This window comes from Bombina bombina, chromosome 5 (assembly GCF_027579735.1).
Source record: "Bombina bombina isolate aBomBom1 chromosome 5, aBomBom1.pri, whole genome shotgun sequence".
NCBI lineage: Eukaryota > Metazoa > Chordata > Amphibia > Anura > Bombinatoridae > Bombina > Bombina bombina.
The window spans coordinates 888,854,335-888,861,692 of record NC_069503.1 but is presented as its reverse complement, the minus strand read 5'-3'; positions in this window follow the sequence as shown (position 1 = coordinate 888,861,692).

Below are 7,358 nucleotides of genomic sequence, written 5' to 3'. Positions count from 1 at the left end.
AGGATTGTGGGGCTGAGTACATAAGAATCTGTATTCTAGGTACGCCATGAAAAGATTGGCGTATTGGGGTGACATTTTTGTGCCCATCGTTGTCCCTGTCATTTGTAGGTAGTAACTGTTGTTAAAACTGAAATAGTTGTGTGTGAGTATGAATTCTATAAGCTGGGCAATAGTTGCACTATCATATTTGTGTGTTGTTTGGTGGGATGAGAGAAATTTGCTGCAGGCCTCAATACCATCCTTATGCGGGATGTTGCTGTATAAGGATTCCACATCCATAGTAACTAGTATAGAGTTTCTAGGTAGTTCATTAATCTGGTTAAGTGTATTAAGGAAGACTGTAGTGTCCTGTATAAAGCTATCAGTCTTAATAACAAGAGGCTTAAGAATGTTTTCTATTAGGCCAGATATTTGTTCAGTGAGTGTTCCCATACCTGTTATAATGGGACGTCCTGGGTTTCCTGGCTTGTGGATTTTGGGTAGCATGTAGAAGGTACCCATCTGAGGATTGGAAGGTACCAGATTTTCTAATTCTTGCTGTATGTGTTTAGGAAATGTTTTGATAAGTTTTGTGAGTTTAGCTGAATATTCCTTGGTGGGGTCCGTGTCCAGTTTTTTGTAGTAGTTTACATCAGACAACTGTCTGTAACCTTCTGTAGTGTAGTCCTGGGTATTCATGATAACTACTGATCCACCCTTGTCCTCCCCTCTAGTAGTCACTTACAACCCTACTCTGGAAGGAGTGTGCAAAATTATTAAAGAGCTACAACCACTAATTTCAGAGGAACCCACACTCAAAAAAATATTTCCTGAACCCCCAATACTAGCATTCAAATAACCGCCTAACCTGAGACAGAGATTGGTCCGCAGCAAATTAACCACAGAACAGAAGCTTACACAGAATGGCACTGCACGATGCAACACATCACTCTGCAAACTGTGTCAACATATATGGGACAACAACAAAGCCAGACACAACGTGTCATACATTATTAAAGGATCCTATTCATGCTCATCTGCTAATGTGGTGTACATGATACAGTGTACAGCATGTGACAGAGGTTGCTATATTGGAGAAACTGGCCTAAAGCTGCATCTCAGAATTAATCTACACAGACACTCGATCAAAAACCACAAGGGAAATGAATATTGTACCCCTGTTGGTCATCACTTCACCCAGACTGGTCACTCCATCCTTAACCTCGTGATTAAAATTCTTAAAGGGAATTTCAAAGACCCTTTCTGATAAAATGTTTTATATATATATATATATATATATATATATATATATACATACATACAGATATTTAGACATAAATGTAAACATTTTAGCCCTTCCCAGAGTTATTTGAAACATGTACTATATTGAAAACACATTCGGCTAGATTACGAGTTGTGCGTTAGGGTAAAAAAGCAGCGTTAAGAGGTCCTAACGCTGCCTTTTTACGCGCGCTGGTATTACGAGTCTTGCGGATTTAGGGGCACTGCACACTTTTTTGGCCTTACTGCAAAACGACTTACGTAAACTTCGTAAAGTGTTTTATTATGGGAATTCCATAGCGCCGGTATTACGAGTCTGTCCTGGGAGTCCTAACGCATTTAAAAGTCAGTAGTTAAGAGTTTTATGGTACAACCCGTAAAATAAAACTCATAACTAAAGTGCTAAAAAGTACAGTAACACCCATAAACTACCTATTAACCCCTAAACCGAGGCCCTCCTGCATCACAAACACTATAATAAAAAAATTAACCCCTAACCTGCCGCTCCGGACATTGCCGCAACTATAATAAACATATTAACCCCTAAACCACCGCACTCCTGCCTCGCAAACATTACTTAACTATTATTAACCCCTAATCTGCTGCCCCTAACATCGCCGCCCCTATTTACATTTATTAACCCCTAATCTGCCGCCCCCAACTTCGTCACCACTATACTAAATGTACTAACCCTAACACCCCCTAACTTAAATATAATTTAAATAAATCTAAATAAAAATTAATATTATTATCTAAATAATTCCTATTTAAAACTAAGTACTTACCTATAAAATAAACCCTAAGCTAGCTACAATATAACTAATATTTACATTGTAGCTACATTGTAGCTGTAGGGTTTATTTTTATTTTACAGGTAAGTTTGTATTTATTTTAACTAGGTACAATAGTTATTAAATAGTTATTAACTATTTAATAACTACCTAGCTAAAATAAATGCAAAAGTACCTGTAAAATAAAACCTAACCTAAGTTATAATAACACCTAACCTAACCCTACAATTAAATAAATTAACTAAATTAAAAACAATTAAATAAATTAAATTAAATTAGCTAAAGTACAAAAAAACAAAAACACTAAATTACAGAAAATAATAAACAAATTACAAGATCTTTAAACTAATTACACCTAATCTAATAGCCCTATCAAAATAAAAAAGCCCCCCAAAATAAAAAAACCCTAGCCTAAACTAAACTATCAATTGCCCTTAAAAGGGCCTTTTGTGGGGCATTGCCCCAAAGTAATCAGCTCCTTTACCTGTAAAAAAAATACAAACAACCCCCCCAACAGTAAAACCCACACAACCAACCCCCCAAATAAAATACTATCTAAAAAAAAAACTAAGTTCCCCATTGACCTGAAAAGGACATTTGGATGGGCATTGCCCTTAAAAGGGCAGTTAGCTCTATTGCAGGCCCAAACCCTAATCTAAAAAATAAAACCCACCCATTACACCCTTAAAAAACCTAACACTAACCCCCTGAAGATCGACTTACAGTTCTGAAGACCGGACATCCATCCTCAAGGAAGCAGCAGAAGTCTTCATCCAAGCTGGGCCGATGTCCTCAACAAAACCAGGAGAAGTCTTCATCCAAGCCGGGCGAAGTGGTCCTCCAGATGGGCAGAAATCTTCATCCAGATGGCATCTTCTATCTTCATCCATCCGACGAGGATCGGGTCCATCTTCAAGACATCCGACGTGGAGCATCCTCTTCTGCTGACGACTAACGACGAATGAAGGTTCCTTTAAGTGATGTCATCCAAGATGGTGTCTCTTAGATTCTGATTGGCTGATAGAATTCTATCAGCCAATCGGAATTAAGGTAGAAAAATCCTATTGGCTGATGCAATCAGCCAATAGGATTGAAGTTCAATCCTATTGGCTGATCCAATCAGCCAATAAGATTGAGCTCACATTCTATTGGCTGTTCCAATCACCAACCCCCCAAAATAAAAAACCTTACTCTAACAAAAACCTAAGCTACCCATTGCCCTGAAAAGGGCATTTGTATGGGCATTGCCATTAAAAGGGCATTTAGTTATTTTGCATTGCCCTGAAAATGGCATTTAGCTCTTTTAAGAAAAGCCCAAACCCTAAACTAAAAAAAAAAAAACAGCCAAAAAAAGTTTAAAAAATCCGAACGCTAACCCCCTGACAATCCACTTACAGTTTCTGAAGTCTGGACATCCAGGCAGTGAGAAGTCTTCATCCAGGCAGCGAGGTCTTCATCCATCCAGGCGGTGTCTTCTATCTTCATCCAGGCGGCATCTTCTATCTTTATGTAAAAGGCTGTAGGATGTCAGCACACTGGGGTAGAATGCACGTCACCAAGAAACCACTGCTTCAGGTCCCACAATGTATCAAAAAAAGGGTAAACAGGTGACAGCAAAAATCTAATGTTTATTTAGATAAGACAAAAAATAGGCAACGTTTCGGGTGTTATCCCTTCTTCATGCCATGCCAAACAAACAATTCACACACCTTTATATACCTATACACCACTAGGTGGTGATAAAGAGTCATTAACCCTTTCTAAGTTCAGAATATATACAATAGTTCACAAAAATTTATATACCTATACATCACCAGGTTGTGATAAAGTTTTGAACAGCCAATAGGATTTCAGTAGCTCTCATCCTATTGGTTGATTTGAATTTCCAAAATCAAATCAGCCAATAGGAATGCAAGAAACGCCATTTTAAAAAGGCTCCCTTGCATTGAAGATTCAGCGTACAGCGGCGACTGTATGAAGAGGATGCTCTGTGCCGGATGTCTTCAGGATGGACCCGCTCCACGCCACCGGGATGAAGATAGAAGACGCCACCGGGATGAAAATAGAAGATGCCGCCGGGATAAAGATAGAAGATGCCGCCTGGATGAAGATGGAGCTGCCTTATTTTGTGGATTGGGGGGGTGGAGGGTTAGTGAGTCTTTGTATTTTTTCAGGTAAAAGAGCTGTTTAACTTAGGGCAATGTCATACAAAAGTCCCTTTTAAGGGCTATTGGTAGTTTATTATAGATTAGGGGCGCAATCAAATATATGGCGCAGGTTAAGGCACAAGCGTGGGAACCCGTGCTGCCCGTAATTTCACCTTGCACATCAGGGTATTACATATACTGCGCCCTTAGATGCTAAACTGGCGTAAGTAGGACAAACTAGTGATCTTCTGAAATGTGCGCAAATACACATTTTAGTCGTCGCAAGTAACTTACGCCAGTATTTTGTCCATGCAAAGTGTCAATAAAGAGTAGTTTTATGCAAATTAGGCTAACACTCGTAAAAATGAACCACGATTTCAAATATAAATGTGACACGTAATTACGCTATTCAAAATTCATATATAAACCCATGCGCAGTCGCCATTTTCTTCAGTGTGTTTGGATTGTTCTTTGAGCTACAGCACACTACACTGGAGTGGAGGATTTGTCAGAGTAGAGAGAGAGGCGCAAACAGAGGAGTTAGTTAAGTCGCATTGTTTTTTGATTAAGCTTGTACACTTACACATATTTTTACATATTGCACACATTTTGCATACATACATATACAAATTCTAACACCTCACACATTTTCTTTGAATTTCACAGTGTGATAGGCAGAGTGTTTGGTTGTGATTGTCTGTGATTGAACTGGGAGTGAGTGTGAGTGTGTGTAGTGTGATTTAGTGTGAGGATGGCAGGGAAAGGTAGGGCGGAGGGGAGGAGGGGAGAGGAGAGGCAGGAAGAGGAGTATTGGAGAGGACAGGAGGAGCAGTGGGTAAGTGGAGTGGGGAGAGAGAGAGCTAGAAGGGATGATGGGAGGGGAGATGCCCAAGAGCCCTAGAGACCAGGCACATCTAGGAGAGGGACAGAGGGTGCAGATGGGGACAGAGGGGGAGGAGGGAGAGGATAGGGAGGAACCCACACCAGGGACATCACAGGGAGCAAGCCAGGTATAAATGGAGGATGAGAGGCTGAGATGTCCCAACTTCTCATTTGATGAAAATGTTGCCCTAGTCCAGGCCATCATGGACAATTACAGTGCCCTCTTCGGGCAGGAGAAGGGCAAATGCAGTGCCAAAAGGAGAAAAACGGCATGGTTGGCCATAGAGGATGCCGTCAACAGTGTGGCCCCGCAGAGGAGGACTGTTGAGGGCCTGAAAAAGTGGTGGAATGACTGCAAGAGGCGGGTCAAAGAAAAGATGGGGCAGGAAGCTATGCACCAGAGGGGAACAGGCGGTGGTCCATCCCTGGACATAGAGTATAACACCTGGCAGGAGATGATACGCAGGTCCCTGAGTATCACATCAGTCCGTTGACTTCCAGGGGCTCGTGACTTAGGGGCTGCAACCACAGCACATCATGCTTGTGAGTAACATCCCACACACCAGTATTATATGTATTTGAGATATAACATCCTTTAATATCACACATTCATATACACAATGAGGAGCATGGTATTTGGCCTACTAACAAAAACATCTACAATTATTTTTGACATTAATGCTACATAACACAATGCAATTCATGATATGAGGTGGAATAGTGCAATACTAACATGTCTCAGATTAACACAGGACACATGTTATAGAGTTTGACATGAGAATCAGTATAGACCCTAGCATGTATCAATGTATATTGTATGCCCACGTGGACATATATATGACTTTACTAATCCATCTCATCCTTTGACTCCTTCACAGAACCTCCTGTCACAAGGATGCAAACATCCATGCTACCACCACCACCACCCTTCAGGCAACCGCAAGAACAGTATGCTCCCAGTCATGAGCATGGTTGGATGGCTTCAGTTGAGGACCTGAGGAGTGATGCCACCACCATTGCCATATGACCCCTGGCAAGATTCCTGGCCAGAGGAATATCTTCCCTTTGGCTTTGAGGGGGAGCCAAGACAGCCACAAAGGGTCCATGTATTTACCCCCCCCACAACACAATCTCATGGCAGTCAGGGATTTTACCCACACACAATGTCACAGGGAGTTCCAATTGGATAGGCTGAGTGGTCACACACTTGTCATCATTGGGACTATCAACCAACCATACGAGCTCCACCATCCTCAGCAATCGGGTGAGCTCCACCATCCTCAGCAATTGGATGAGCTCCACAATTGGCAGATGGAAATAGAGCAGCTTCTACAGCTGCCCCACATGAACCAGCAGTTGATGCTGGCCCACCACCAATTGAACCAGCAGTTGAAGCTGGCCCACCACCACATGAACCAGCAGTTGAAGCTGGCCCACTACATGAACCAGCAGTTGAAGCTGGCCCACCAAATGAACCAGCAGTTGAAGCTGGCCCTGGACCTCGAGCAACAGCAGATGCAGGTGACCCTGCCCCACAAGCACCTAGAAGCACTGCTGCTCAAGACCCTGTGGATGCATTGTATTCACCCCTGGGTGAGGAATACATTGCACTCCAGAGGAGGCTCATAACAAGCACAGAGAACATCCAAAGAAGCCAAGAGAGGTTCTTCAGGAACCATGAAAGGTTCATCAGGAGCCAAGAGAGGAGACAACAACGTAGCATAGAGCTACAGAGGGACATGGCAGCATCGTTAAGTGCAAGTGTTCATAACCAATCCCAGATTATGCGAATTCTGTCTGATATGCAGATGCAAATGGACAATAGATGGAGAGAACATTGTACACACCAGCAGGACACTGCCTCCAGCCTATCATCTGTGGCCAGCACACCAGCAGAAACAATCTTCTCAAACCAGGAGAACAAGGCAATCCACTACAGTCACCTCAGCTCCCTCCTCCAAGAAGCCAAAAAAGAAATAAATATTCTTATAGTTTACCATAAATCTTGTCCTCTTTTATTTACCATATAATTGTCATCCACATCCATGTGAGGGGTGTTTTAGTACACTAATATTGTTAAAACATATAATAAGACCTGTGTGGAAATGGCAAAAAAAGGTAATAGTATCATGTTTATGACATATTCTTGTACTATAACTCACATCCACAATAGTTGTTTATGAAGGGTACATATAGTAATATTCACTTCTAAGATGTAAATCAATGTATCTCACATCCAATATAAATTGACAAATTGGTATATATAGTAGTGATGTTA